At 37.0% G+C, this 15,468-nt stretch overlaps 1 protein-coding gene across 4 annotated transcripts in view; it reads right to left on the bottom strand.

The window, feature by feature from the left end:
* The window catches only part of MPP7 (MAGUK p55 scaffold protein 7), a 148,500-nt gene that overhangs the window by 123,330 nt on the left and 9,702 nt on the right, over positions 1–15,468 (bottom strand). The gene's annotated exons all lie outside the window — the stretch shown is intronic.

The following is a 15,468-nucleotide window of genomic DNA, read 5'->3' as shown; positions in this document are numbered from 1 at the left end:
TAAATACTAACAAGTTGTTGTAAAATCTGGTTATTACAAAACAATTTTACTTATTTAAGTTCTCTGTACTAGTGTAGTTTTACAGTTTTCAGACATTTCCAAAATATGCAAGAGAGCATCACTGTACTAATCCCCAATTCCAAAGAGAAGGCAGATGGGCTTAGGTCAGGTGCACTGATTAATCTGTAGTGCTCTTTTTGAGATGATCTAACATGTAAGGGCAGTTTCATGAACACCTATACGTGAACACCACAGTTATGATTAACTTAAGCCTCTGTGGAACAGAGAGGATATCTGGAAATTCAAACTCAAGTGTATCTATTTAGCAACATCTCTTGAAAAATTTTAATTACCTAGAAACACTAATTAAAATGTGATTAAACTCATTAGAACACCCCAGCTGCAGAGGTAGGAGGATGATGTAGTTCTCCATTCCAGTTTCCAATGCCACAACGATTGCTGACCTTTCCTTTCCTGCAACCTTCTGCCACGGCTGTAATAACCTGGACTCACTGTAGTCCTGTAACTTCAACAATAACTGAGATTGAGACATCTGTTCAAACACATCTAGTGTCATGTAGGACCAACAAATGAACTCAATGAAACTGTAAGTGCAAATCTCAGAACTGTTCCATTTTAGAGCACCTGACAACTATTCTTCTGATACTCTTTCAAATTTGATTGTGAAGAAAAAGCTTCCCCTGATTAAGAAATCAGAATCCACATACATTATCATGGCAAGTGATCAACAGCTCCGTGGCTCAGGAGCTGAACAAACTGGAGCTTTCTGAAACCCTGCACAAACCCTTGTGGCTGGTGCTCAGAAAGCAGCAGCCATCATTTACCACCACGTACAGAGACAGCAGCAAGAGGGTACAACACTTGAACCACACAAAAACTGGCACTACCAGCTCTACTACATATCCTTAAGGGCTCCTCAGCTCATATATTTTTGGCAGGCCATGGATACAAAACCAGCTCAGCAGAATTCGTGAAACACAGCATCATCCGAAACATAAAAAGACAGCATTTCCCTGGCCCACTCCTAAACAGATATTCCAAAACTTCAGTGTAAGTCTCTCCATTTCCACAGCTCTTCTTGCACTAAAAAGGAAAATCTTTCCAAAGTGAAGGAGAAAATACAATTTTTTTTTCTTCTATTTCCAGGAGAAAAGACACAAATCAACCTAACACCAGAAGGAAAGGGAGATCTATATCAATGTTTGTTTAGGCACAATAAACTGTGCTGCCTTATTGTGCTGCCTTGTTTGTTCTTCTGTCAAGAAACCACGTCTTCTTTAAAATACCAGCTCAGAAGAACTAGTCATGGACAATCAGCAGAAAGAATGTCGTATGTAAAGTCATGAAAGGACCAAAAAACACAAGGTGAAACTTGCTCTTGTTAATCTGCAGGAGGTGCTGGACAGCTGCCAGGTTAGTTAATTCAAACGCACAAACAAGTTAATGATGACCTGAGGGAGCAACACTTGATTTACACATCGAAAAAACACCATGCAGGAAAATATTAAGAAACTGAATGTACCCTATATGCTATTATATGTACTCTATATACTATTATTTCAAAAGCTCTTTAATTCACCAGATGGAACGATGCACTAAACAGAGAAGCAGAAGCTCCCCAAGGAATCCTACTGGAGTCCCCATTCCCATCACAGGATTGGAATTTGCAACAGAAACTTCAAAGAAGTAAAACTAAGAAGGCCCCTGGTTATACGTGCTTTTAGAATACTCTATCATGCACCTTCTGGGGACCAAAACGTCTTATTGTGTTCAGCAAGTTCACATGATCTAAACAAGATATATTTTATTTTTTTTAAATTATCAGAGAGTAATAAAGAGACAAAACCATGATCTGTTCTGAGTTTCCATTCAAGTTATAGTTTCCATATTTTAATGTCAACAGCGGAAGCCTGAATTCTCTAAAAAGGAAGGAAACATACTTGTTCTCTCCTGGCTTCAAAGATGCATATGAAAGCATTTTGTTTTCCAGTCAATTGCTGATGTTAAGTAAAAAAATACTGTCAGCCTCTCTGAGAAGAGTGAAATTATCCACATTCTTAAAATGCTTTCAAAGTTTACTGCAGGAGAAATAAAAGGCATCACTTTTAGTTTCACAAGTAGACAGATCAGTTTACATCCTAAAAATGAGATCGGACTACTTATATAAACATGGAAAAGAAACATCTACAAATCTACTGATAAACAATTCCTAAAATAATTGTACCGTGTTTCTGTTTAAGGTAACTCTATATTACATTTTCCTACTTTAAATAATTCTCTGGAAACATCACAAAAAAGAACAAATATCTTGCCGCTTTGCTCCCCCTCCAAAAAAATGGTAATACTTCCCAGTTATCAGAAATATCTGGTATGAACAGAGTCACTGTATGTCTTTTGCTCCTACATTCAACCACATTCATACGATCCACTGCATTTTTATTTCATTTTGAAGATAGAGTAGAATGAAAACAGAACTGATGGTTGTTTTATTATGAATCAATTATCTCCCCACTAAGCCAACACCACTTCTGCTGAATCAGGAAGTTCACAATTCAGCTGCAATAAGAGTTTCCTACACTGCACTGAGGACAGGCTACCACAAAAGAACTAGATTTTTCTGTCAACACAATGTTTATATCACAGGACAATCTCAAGTACACTGAAAAACAAATAAACATTTTACATGCTGAATGATCACCCTTAGATAGAGACATTAATTATTGAAAAGAAGTCTCCCTTTTCCCTTCTCACTGCTATGCCAGGCATTAAAATACTCCTTTGCTCAATGTATCTTTAACACATAGGCATATTCCAGTATTTTGGGGGCTATAACTTTGCTTAGTACCCTAGAATCTCTTCTGTATTTCACGTAATTCAGGTAATAATATAACAAACTTTGCTTTAGCAGTTGATAGAATCACCATAAAATGTTCTCCTGAGATCCTACAAAGGTACATCTCACCTAATGACCCCACCAGACTTCTCCACACTCTCTAAATGTTTTTATCTATATAGTTTTATTTAGTTGTGCAGAGAGACTCAGCTGTAATTCAGAGGTCAAGTTCATTTGTCACAAATCAGTGGTGGTATAATTGGTCTGTAGGAATGAAAATTTCTTAAAACAATACTTAAAATATTATTTTAGTGAGTGTAAGACACCCACACTGTCTGTTTAGGCACTCATTACCCATCATCAAGTCTGAACCGCAGATAATAAAACAACAATTACTGGTCTAGCCTGGGAATCACCTGTCCCGATTCCCATCACATGGTGTGTACAGAAGAAAGGCTGAACGAAACCTTGTCACCCTCTTGCACACTCTTCAGTTTCAGTCCTACCAGAACAAATTGGAACTCGGGCTTTTCCATTCCATGTGGAAATATTTGATCTCAATTGTTCTTCGACTACTTCGATGTGATACTTTATGGAAAATGAAGTTTAGAAAAAGAGAACACCTGGGAAAATAATAGAGTTGTATTTTAGCATAAAATTACCAAGCCCTAGCACTGATTTTCAGTCATTTAAGTTTCTACTAATCCAGAATGTATGACAGAATCACTTCCACCACTGCTCTGTCTCTGTTTTGCTGCCTTTTGATCTACTCGTGAATAATGTGCACACAGATGGAAAGTCAGCTCTGTGTCCTCAACATGAAAGCAAGTCACTGATAATCTAAAATTGTCTGGTGGCCCAAGCCCACCAATTCTCATTCCCCTACTGCTGGCAAAGGCATGACACACCTTCCTGCTCTTCAGCCAACTTCGAATAGGACATAAAAACAGTAACTAAGGCAACACCCCAAACCACTCAATACTTAGCCACAGTGAAAATCCATGAAGTACAGAATTCTATCTTCAGAGAGTCAGCACAGAGTATCTGCAACACACTAAAGATGACAAGTAAAAATTATTTCCTCCCCCACTAATCAGCAGCACAGCATCCACCTGGGTCAGACTGACTCTGGACTATCACCACTAACACTGACAGATTTGTAAAGCTCCTTGTTGAACCCATTTTTTTGCTTTGACTTTTCACAATATGTTGTGAAAATAAGTTCTATAACTTATGTCAAGTGTAAAGCAGTTTTTGCAATGTGTTCAGTACCCCAAATTCTCAAAATTGTGAATAAATAATTTCCTATTAATTTCCTCCCAGTATTTATGATTATCTTTCATGTCCTCCTTCAAGCACTCTATTTCAAACCAAAATTAGTTTCTTTGTTTTTTTTTTTTAATGGAGAAGCCATTTCATGATGTTCCCCATTACCTCTCTTTTTATTGTAGTGGCTAAATATCCCAGAAGATTTACAGTTACATCAGTCCAAGAAAAGAAGCAAATGTTGAAGCATTTACAAAATTTAGGTGGGAAGTAATTTTGCCCAGGATTTTGGAAACAGGCTGTAGATTTTTTGATTTCTATTCTGTACAGAAGCTTAGAAACATCACAATATTTCAGCAAGTATGTAGGAGGCAGGGTCCAACCTGCCCATACACAATAACTGGGTCACAGAATTCAACACCCATCTTGTCATGAGACTTGCAGTGGGTGATGGAACAGGGACACATTTCTGATTACAAAATGCTGCACCTCTTTTGTCTTTCTTGATTAGGGAAAAACAATGAATCCACAGCCTCACCACTCTGCTGCAGTTATCCTAGTTTCTCGATTTTTTAAGCCAAGCATTTTCCTGTCACCCAAACCTCAAAAGTGGGCATTTTTTTCATAGTGCAATTCCAAAACAAGCTTCCATATTAAGGTATGTTAAAAGAAAACAGTTTGTAAAGCCTAAGATGTGCATATACACATTTTTCTGGGCTTATCCCAGACAAAAGTGAAACAAAATCAATTACAGCAGGATGAGAGATGGCATCACAGTGCCAAGTGCAGTAACTCCCAACTACGTAAGAAAGTGATCACACGCAGAAAAACTGTGATGTGAATAACAATATACAGGTTGTAACAATCAGTCATCAGCTATGAAATCAACATATAAATCCCCACTACTTTAGTATTATGTTTAAGCAGAGATGTCTAAGTCTGCTTTCCCTGACACATCTGTTGAATAAGGCGAAGAAAATGTAAGATTTTTACCTGTAGCTTGTGAACACTCTAGAATGCAACAGCCAAGATAATTTATTACAGAAAGCTGTCTCTCCAGAGTACTTTTTACTTATGTCATTACAAGGAAATTGTTTTTTCAAAACAAACCAAGTTCTAACACACAAGATCTATCTAGCTTAAAACCCTAGAGGTACCATTTGACACTTTCTATAATGTTTCTCCCATTTAGGAAAGCGGATTTCACTACGTTCACAAAAATAAACCACAATTCTCCTTCACATAACAAAGTCCTTCAAATTCAGTACCTCCTTAAGCTAGTCATTATAAGTTGCACACTACAATCACTTCTTAACTGATCTAGAAATAAACACAATATTGACAAAAGTGCTAAGAAACACATTTAAGACAGCAAATTTCCAGTGGGAAACAGAGAAAACCAAGAGATAAAAAATTCAGAATACTCATTAAAATGAAAAATGTCTTCTACAATTACTCAACAGGAGACTGAATAAGTCTATTCACTGAAATTAGCAAATTGAGTTTACATTCTTTTCTCTGAATTCTATTAATATACAGACATCGTGATACAAAATAAGTCTTCACATGCACTTGGAGCCATTTTCATTCTGTTTTGAACTGGAATGTCTCGTCTTTGCCAATTTATTAACGGAGTTTATTAACAGAGACAGAAACATGACTATTTCTGCCTTTCTCTAGATGCATCTTCTTCATATGTCCTACACACCTATGTTATATTTGTGATCAAACCCTGTATAAATTGGTAGACATCTATACACACTAAAAAAAAAAAAGAACCAGATATTTTTATATGACTGTTCAAAAGCAAATTAGAATATTCCTGGGTTTGGTTTTTGTTTTGTTTCTTGGGCCTTATATAATCATAGTTTCTAGTACAATCACAGTAATCTTTGTTTATTTTCTCTACACCTGATCGACCCGCCTATTTGAAAAAAAGCAAGTAAATTTCAATTTGAAAGTTGTTTGTATTGCTAAAGTAATTATGTTCTATGTAAGAAAACATCAAGTACTTAAGTACTTAGCATCTGTAACTAAACACCACAGCTTGTGACTTTAGATTCCAATAGGAAAGATTTGGGTTGGAAGCATTGTGTATTTGAATATATGTGTATTTGAAGATGGCTTCTGCAGAATTTCACTTGTGATTAACATCTAATTCAAGGCTAACAGACTACACACCACCCACCTGTAGAAAGCTAAAAGAGTTTTAACTGCAGCCATGAAACTACAGTATGTCAGCAAGCTCCAGTGCAAGGTGCCTTGGAATCCAAAGTACTGCTCTGGGCAGTCAGAACACAACACCCAGCTCCTGTCCTGGCCGAGACACTGCTGCACACACCAGAGGCAGAGATGTCCCTCAGCATCCACTGCAGAAAACAATTCCCCACGAAGCTGGAGTCAAGCTGCCTTCTGGGCTAGGATACTCTGTGAGAGGAAGCTTCAAGAGGGTCTCAGCAAGATTTGAAGGCAGTCACTGAGGGCTGACTGGAGGTGGACCCCTGTGTATCAGCAGATTACTGATGACTTAACGACAGGCAGGACAGGAGCAGAAAAGGGAAGGACTTTGAAGGGAGGTTTGGGACCCTGTACAGAACTCACCTAGAAAGAGGTATTCTGCAGAATAAAAGAAAAAAGAATGACATGATACAATCAACAGACCCGGACATTCTTTGCAGCAGAATTCTGTTTCAGAGAGAAGCACAACCAGATCCTGTGTATTACAAGAACAGAGAATGCATTGCAGCAATTGACAAAAGAGATTATGCCACATTATTTCATGAGAAAAAATATATCCTACAGATAGTACTACAGGATTTGAAATTACTAAGACTTAAATACAGCCTTGATATGATGCTGAATTTGGAAAATATTTTCCTGTTTATGAGCTCAAGTGAGTGACAGAACAATGGTATCATTCACAGAAAATCATGAAAGGACATAAAAGGAATTTTAGAAATGGTAATTATATTATGTTATGAATAGTATTATTCAAGAAAACGAGCTTTTAAAAAGTACAAGTTAAGGGTTTCCAATAATTTACATGAAAACCAGAAATAATACTAACAAAATACTTTCCAATGCAATTTAACACTATTTTTAAAAATTTCACAGTATATATTCAGACACTGAAAGCAATGAAAAATTTACATTTTTGTAATTGATGCTATCGTGGTTTTAACTACTGACACTATGTCAGAATAATCTTAAAATTGCAATGTATCAAATCCAGTCTTGAAAAAAGGATTGTGCAATCTGCATCCCAAATGCATGAAAAAGTGAAACTGTTAGTGATGATCCAGGAAAACAACACACAAATAATTTAGCCTTTCTAAATTAAATTTTGGGTTGTGCACAAAAATATAATTGTTAACATTATTATTACTAATACTATTTTTTAGCTTTTCATTTAGCTAAACAACATGGTAAATAAAAAAAACAAGGGGATTCACTTCCCTCAAAACAAACTACAATTCATTACCTTATTTTTTCTGTACCCCAACAGATCAACTAATGCAATGCTTTCATCTCCTATTGTCACAGTGAGTGAGCAACTGAAAAAATAGGAAGAGGAAGACCTTCCATTAAAAAAATCCTAAAATAGTATCTGTCCAAAAATATCCACTTCAATTTAAAAAAAAACCTAGTGCCTGTTGCCTTCAAGTAATGATTTATTGAGGAGGATGCCTCTGTAGCTTCTAAGTTAGGACTGACATTTGAACAAGACACACCCAGGCACAAGTATATCAAACTGAAGTAAGTCTGGTTTTCCAAGAAGACAAGAAAGGTACTTCTATCATCACATAAAATCTGGAAGACAGGTTTTTCTATTCCATTAATTCCACTGAAAGCAATGCACATTCACAAGAACTCCTACAACAACGTTCTTCAGCTAAAATCACTAGGTCTCCTGGCTCCTTTTCTGATAGTTTGTTTTTGCAGTGCTTTTCATTATGGATATTAGAAGATGAAAGTATTGAACTGTCATATCAAGGAACACAACCAGCTCTCCCCAGAAAACATCCTCCACAATTAGTCTTTTTGGAGAATCTGTCATGTTAATCACATTTCTCAGTGCAAAGTAGATATTGCACAACTTCTTTAAGATCCCGTTGCATCTCTTGGTCCTTGACAATCAGCTACTCCTGCTTTCCCATTCAAGGAGCCACACAATGTTCATTCTGAGCAGCAACAGAGAGGATTCTCTTCCCCAGTCATCTCCTTGCTGATATCTTAATAAAGGTATTATCATCTTGCCCCCACTTCTTTCTTCCCAGTAGAAACAGAACAGTGCTTAAATGATCATGGTCCTTTATCTACCACTCTTAAGAGAAATTCAGTTACAGAGTCCAGAACAGATCTTTCTTGCAACATATTCTTCAGTCTTAAAGAAAACATTATTTTGAGACAGTATCCTGAAAGACAGTTATGGTATTAGAAAAACAACTGTGCATCAATAGCATTACCCTTCTTTACCCATAGCAGTAACATTCACAGTACAGGTGCTCACTGTTTTTAGTAATTTCAGTGCTATCCAAAAGTAGAACTGAACCCAGAAAACTCAGCAATGTTCACTGGTTGAAGCAGAAATGATTCTGTGTCTTAACCTTCTACTCCAGAGTACCAGAACAAATGATTGTTGGCTGCATAATGCAAGCCTCAGCCTAATGTTCATACTTGCATCTGCTATTCTTCAGCTGTCAGACTGAAGAGAAACACCAATAAGCTACACAACTATGCTAAAGCTCATTTAAATGCAAATGAGAATCAGACAACATTGAGAGAAATAACAAGCTTCTGGAAAAAAAAAAACCAACAACTCATCTCAAAAACAAAAATTATGTTCCAGAGTGTTTCACGCTATTCCTTAAAAGCATTTGAACTGAATATCAGCAAATACCAGCTCATGAAAGAAGATTTCGGTAAAAAGGTATGTGCTAACATTGTAATACTGCTTTCTGACTTTTAAATAAAACTGAAGTAGAACACCACCACCTGAAATATTTAATTAGGCAGGAAATTTAAATCTCATATCCAATTTTCTGTCACCAAAACCTCTTTATCCTCAACATTACAGTAACTTCATTTATTCTTAATATTAACAGGTGCTGTTTTAATTCAGTGCCAGAGACAGGATAGGACACAAGCATAATATTACATTTGGAAACATGAGTGAAATTTGGCAGAAGCTGCTGTGTTGAGGTATCTCAGACACTGCACATGTGCTCCTTGCTGTGAACTGTGCCAGCTATGAAAACTAAACCACTTTAAGGTAAGATGTCTTGCAGATCAGATGTATGGACTGCCCTTTCTTCATATTCCACACAATACAGGACACAAAAGCCAATCCCATAATGGCTGTCTGGGCACACATTGTTTCCTTCTACTTTACAGCCAACCCCAAAAGTGTGTAATCATACCAGTGTTCAACATGTTGTTTTAATGAATTCTGCTTCATAGCACCCAGGAATTGTATTTTTAAAGAAGTCACTCATGCATGAAGGAAACGGTTGTCTCACACAGAAGATTTAGCAGGTTGGAGCTAAAAGGCAGCAGTTAGCATGATTATTTTAATTTTTTTCATTGAGAAAGTTCTTCCCATTCTTTTTTCTCTTCCAATATAAGCAACTCCTTAGGAGCCAAAGTTGACTAAATTTCATTCTATTACAACATTGCCCAAGTAGAAGCCTAACTTTTGAGGGTTATCACGCAGGGAACCAAAACAACATAGAAAAATGCAAAGAAAAAAGTTTGTATTATATTGAAGTTTAACAGCAAGTTTCCCAGCTAGGTTACCCTGTTCTAAGGTCTCCCATTTGCTCTAATCTTGACTTCTTAACTGAGCAGAGTAGGATTTTTTTTTGCAGAAGTGTTATGTCACCACTTAGAAACAAAAAATAAATTATTTAACTTTGCAAGTAAATTCACAGTTGGGTTTTCCAGTATAGCCTGCAAACATGGTAAATATCTTTTATTTATTTGAAACCATAACAGCTATAAATTCCTGTTTGTTTTCCTGTATCATGATTCAAAACCACAATGTATGTCTTTGAATATAAAGATATATACATGGGTTTTGGTTTTTTTAGAAAGGGTAACAGGGGAAAACAAAGGAAAAAAAAGCCCGGAATTGAAACAACTCAAATTTCATTCCCAGAAGTGATATGATCAATGATGACCATTACTATTACATTTCCTTATTACAGTATCTCAAGTTGTTAAAAAATTTTCTGGTCAAACATTAAGTAGAAAAAAGTACTCAAACAACTGCTAAAAATACTGAATAAGAATAAAACCAGATTGTTGAGATGTTGATTCTCCTGCTCTCCCATCACAGAATTTGCTTTCCTGGAAAAGCAAGAAGAATTGTTTCAAGAGAACACCTGACACATCAGCCTGTAGGAAACTTTGCACAGGACTGCCATGTCCCTGAGGAAGTTGACCATGGCACTTGGGGACACTGTTTTGAGGTGAGCACAGTGGTGCACGGTTGCACTCAGTGATCACAGGAGTCTTTTCTAAGATTAACAATTCAATGATTCCACAACGCAGTCAGAAACGCACACGGATGGATTCCAGACTGTGCACAAGAAGTCTGAATCTCTAGTCTGGGGATTAGATCCCCCCCCATGCATGAACCACGGGCTTATGGCACCCTGGGAAGAGAAAAGCGTGGACTTTAAATCCCTCAGGTTGAAAGGACCCAGCAACAAGGCCTCCTACTTCTTGGACTCATCAGCTAATTAACTGCCAGTCTACTACATATGAGAGAGGTATCAAAAGCACCTTCCTAAGAGAGAAAACTGCACAAAGGGGTATGGGATTAATTTTCTGATAAATGTAAGGGTCATATGAATGTCTAAGGTATACCCTGGTTTCCTACCAACCAGCTTCACTGTACCAGTGGTCCACATTACAGATTGCAAATTCTAATCAGGAAATCAGAGTCTCATCATCACATGGACCTTAGATACCTGCTTCCATACTTTCGAAGCCAGGAGCCTGATTGTTATCAGCTGCAGTGTTGAACATAACAAGGCTTATGTTCTTTGTCAAAACCTGGGACATAAAACCTTCCACTGCATTTTAAACAGTGCTTGCTTTATTTTTTTCCAACACAGCAGCCTTTAGGATTTTAAATGGGAAGAAATTAGGTCAGGTCTTCCTACTGAAGCTTTAAAAATTTATGTTCGCTTAAAATTTTGTAGCTAAATTCTGAAAAATGTATCTGCCTTTTATACATTCCATTAATATTTTTCAAATATAAATGTCTGAAGAGCATACTGATTTACTGAGAGCCTTACAAGTAGCAAGTGTCTATAAATATTTGCCAGAAAAAATATTTAAACATAATTCCAATTTTTGATTCCTTTATAACAGGTCTGATTTATCTTTGATCACATATTTTAGCAGTAAGTCATTAAAAATGCACAAATAATCTGTGCACAGATCAGCACAGAATACTGATCTGAACATTTAACAGCCTAAGGAAAAAACACAAAAAACACAAAATGGAACCCACGCACTTGAAGCAATCAAACATCTGCCTGTCTTTCAACACCACTTTCATAGGATTGTCTGCACTGCTAAATCAGAGGATATACCACAAGTCCCTACTGTTTGAACAATCTTGCTACTCAAAGACAATTTTCAGAGAGTTTAAAATACAAGATTTTCTATCTGTGTTTCTGTAGGTGCACTGCAATAACAAGGAAGCTACTATTCACTTCTTTTATCAGCAATAGTACAAAGAATAAGACACACCCTTCTCAGGAAACTGGAAAAACCTGCTACGTGAAAGCTGAAAAGTCTCCAACTACCCATTCCTTCATTTTCCTCTACTTTCAACAGAACTGAGGGAGGCTGCAAGGACTTGGCCTTAGCCTAACAAAAATAAAGCTGAGCAGAAAAGCAAGGGCTGTATATAAAAACATTGAAATAATTATAAAACAGTAAGAAAAAATTATTTCAAATAAAAGGACAATCTTGGCACAAGATTGTTACCAACTGATGATGAATAAATTTAGGTTGAACACTGTAAGCAGCTTCATCATGTTAAGGAATTTAGCACTGGAAGAGGCTTCTAATTAAAATAGTAAGGGGAAAAGGCTCAGTGCTCCATATGTCTATGTCTGTATGACATAAAGCCTACAAGAGCATGAAAATAAACTTGATGAATAGGCAGGTCCTTTCCTGTCCCACATTCCTAAGAGAACAATTCCTGTCAAGCAAATAACATCATTCTGATACAACTCTAAGATACAACCATCTGTCAGGCAATACCCTAGAATAATTACACCACAGAAAGTAAAACCAGGTATTAATACCACAGCAGGACCAACTTTGCCAAGAATAAACTTCACAGAGTGTTTTTTCTTAAATGTCTTAGACCCATAACCTCACTTCATAATTTCACGCTGCCTCTGCAGAAGGCACACCTCTCACGCAGTACTCACAAATCTGAAAGAGCTCAGGTTATTTGGTCTCCATGCAACCAGGCAGTCCTATGATCTGCACCCCGAGCATTCTGCACACACACAGCAGATCATCTTACCCCAAACAATATGACATCTAGTATGCTCAACGGGCTCTTTATTTGCTACAGCCCTTACTATCTTCATCTCAGGCCAGAGGACCCAGAAACAGCTTTGCTGTTGAAAGGTTCAAATCGCCACCTTTGCCCTCACGTCATTAACCAGAAAAACTACAGCAATCATGAAGGTCTAAGACAATTGGTCAGACATGAACAGTAACAGAAATAACACATTCTATTAGACTAACATTTATAACTTGAAAGAGCAGACAGTCTTTCAGGCATACCAGCCTTTCAACTTGCTTGACATCCAGAGATATATCCCTATCCCTTGCAAAATTGTTGTGGTTAAACCCATGGAAAGTTTTTCAGAACAAGAATAAAACTTGAGTCTGAGCCATACAGTTTCTGTAAATTAATCTCAATCTGTATTTTACTTAGCTTTATTCTCTTAGCAAAGCATAGAGCATGGTAGCTGCAAGACAGCATTACAGTCCATTTTCAGTTTGTTTATATCACACCACAGGATTTTCCTACCATTTTAGTTCATCTGCTTATAATAGAATACCAGTGCTTTTCAACCCTGTCATCCAAACAGCATACACTCTTATTTACTATGAGAGCCTACAGATCTGATTTATAGTATATTCTAGACACATGACTGCATAATTCAGACAGGTTTGAAAAAAGGTGTGCTGCAAGATACCACAAAAGACCTCCTATTAACCCTGCTGAGAATAAACAGACACATTTTATCTGACCTACCCTACTAATCTCAGCAAGCTGGTCCTCAGCAGCAGATGCCAAGCTCAAATGACCACTTTCACATATTTGCTGCAACTCCACATCAAGTCTTTGATCATTTTTCATCTGGAAGTACCAAATGGATTCCTGCTTCTTGGCATCTGTATCTATACAGCCTCCTCATAATCCACCAGCTGATCCTCCTTGTACTACAACACGGGAATACTCATCTCAAATTTAGTTGCATTTCTCTCCATCACATATAGGAAGGAATATATTGGATATTGCTAAGATAAATTTCAGTTAACTGTTTGTAGATCGTTTCAATTATTTTGCCATAGTGTTAAGATAGCAAAATACAAAACTACAACAATATCATATATATGACCTCTGACAAATTTTGAAATTCAGCAGTCTGACATAAAAGTAAATAAACTGGAGGATGAAATTTACTTGAAGTGGTTTTCATTTCTCAAAGTATTACAAAATTGTAAATACACAAACTACTTGAAGTATAATTTATTTTTGCAGAAACTTACCTTGAAGTAGAATAATGTTACCAAGAATATTTTGTATCACAAAAGGTCTTTCCCTTAAGATAAGCATTAAAAAAGGCAACTGAACTTTTCAGAAACATTGTAAGCACTGCAAAGCATACAAAAGGAAAAGTTGTCTATAAAAAAATAACTTAAGAGTACCCAGAAAAATTGCACATGTTAAGAACTGCACCCATCTCAAAACAATCTTGCTTTGTGCCTTCTGCTTCTTCCAAACTGCACCTACAAACAATTTACAGAATTCTCTTTCAGATATTGTGATTACTCTCCTACACTCACCCTGGTCAGTTTCCAGGCAGCCTGAATTATTTTGCTATGTCACTGCAAGGACAGCAAAGGAATGCTGTGTCCCAAGTAGCACAGCCATTTTTTAGTATATTCTTTTGAAACAATACTTTCTGAAATAATGTCTTGGAAATATGACTAGGGGATCTCAGGAATAGTTGTTTTTGCTAGGCTTCAGGCTGATAGTCAAAAAAACTTGCAGGTTTTATTGGCAAGGTTCTTCTTTCTTGATTTATATTTAATTCCAAATTTGTAAAGCTACACAGGACATTCTGGGAGCTGGTTCAATCCCATGCCAAGTCATAAGCCAAAGACTCCCATGAAAATAGGTCAGATCAGGAACTCTCTGAGACATCAGCAACAGAGAAAGAAATGTGCCTCACGTTGACTGCCAGAACACAGCCCAGTTTAGCTACATGGAGGGTATATCTCAGCATCACTTAAGGAACTACTACAAGGAGAAGTCCAAGACAGCCTGACAATACTGTTTGTTCTCTCTTCAGCATTGTCTAACAAAGAAAAGGAAACAGAGAATGAACACTATGCCCTATGACAATGCAACTTACTGATTGGGAACCAGTGACCTAGGCTGTGGTACCACTACATCAATTCATGGCAGGGCTGAAGCCAGTTCCTTACCTAAAGGGTCAAGGCTTATCCCGTGACCCTTTAGAAACAGGCTTTTATTTAAAGTTTTTACCATCCATCCTTTGTTACAAGATTCCCGTATGATCCAGCAGATTCGTTGGGCTTTTCCTTTAACTTACTATTTCCATGACTATTTCTCTGTTCCTTTCCAGTAGAAACTTACGAAAAAAAATTCTCCTGAAATATGCTGATTCTACTACAAGAATGGCAAGCATCTGACATTTTCCCTTCTGCACCTCATCACTTTCTTCCCTGTCCTGAGAAAGGTTTCACTGAAGAGGAAGGTGGGGAAGACTTATCAGTGAGAGAGGTTTGATACAACAATCATCTGAAACTCAAGGTCAAATGTTTCCCTTGGTAACAGCTGCAGATGCACACATATACTCACACGCTTTCAGTCTCCTTGCAGTGAGGTCTGTCTTGTACTTAAATACACACATTATGAAAGAATTTTTTGTACAGTAGACGTACAAAAAAAAAGAGAGGAAAAGTTAATGCATAGAAACATCCACCCCCCCCCAAAAAAGACTAACTACAAAGAAAATATATAGTTTCCCATGCGTTTGTAACTTCTGGTTTCT

This window comes from Sturnus vulgaris, chromosome 1, assembly GCF_052056855.1.
Source record: "Sturnus vulgaris isolate bStuVul1 chromosome 1, bStuVul1.hap1, whole genome shotgun sequence".
NCBI lineage: Eukaryota > Metazoa > Chordata > Aves > Passeriformes > Sturnidae > Sturnus > Sturnus vulgaris.
The sequence above is the reverse complement of the archived record's forward strand: the minus strand, read 5'-3'. Positions and strand labels throughout refer to the sequence as shown.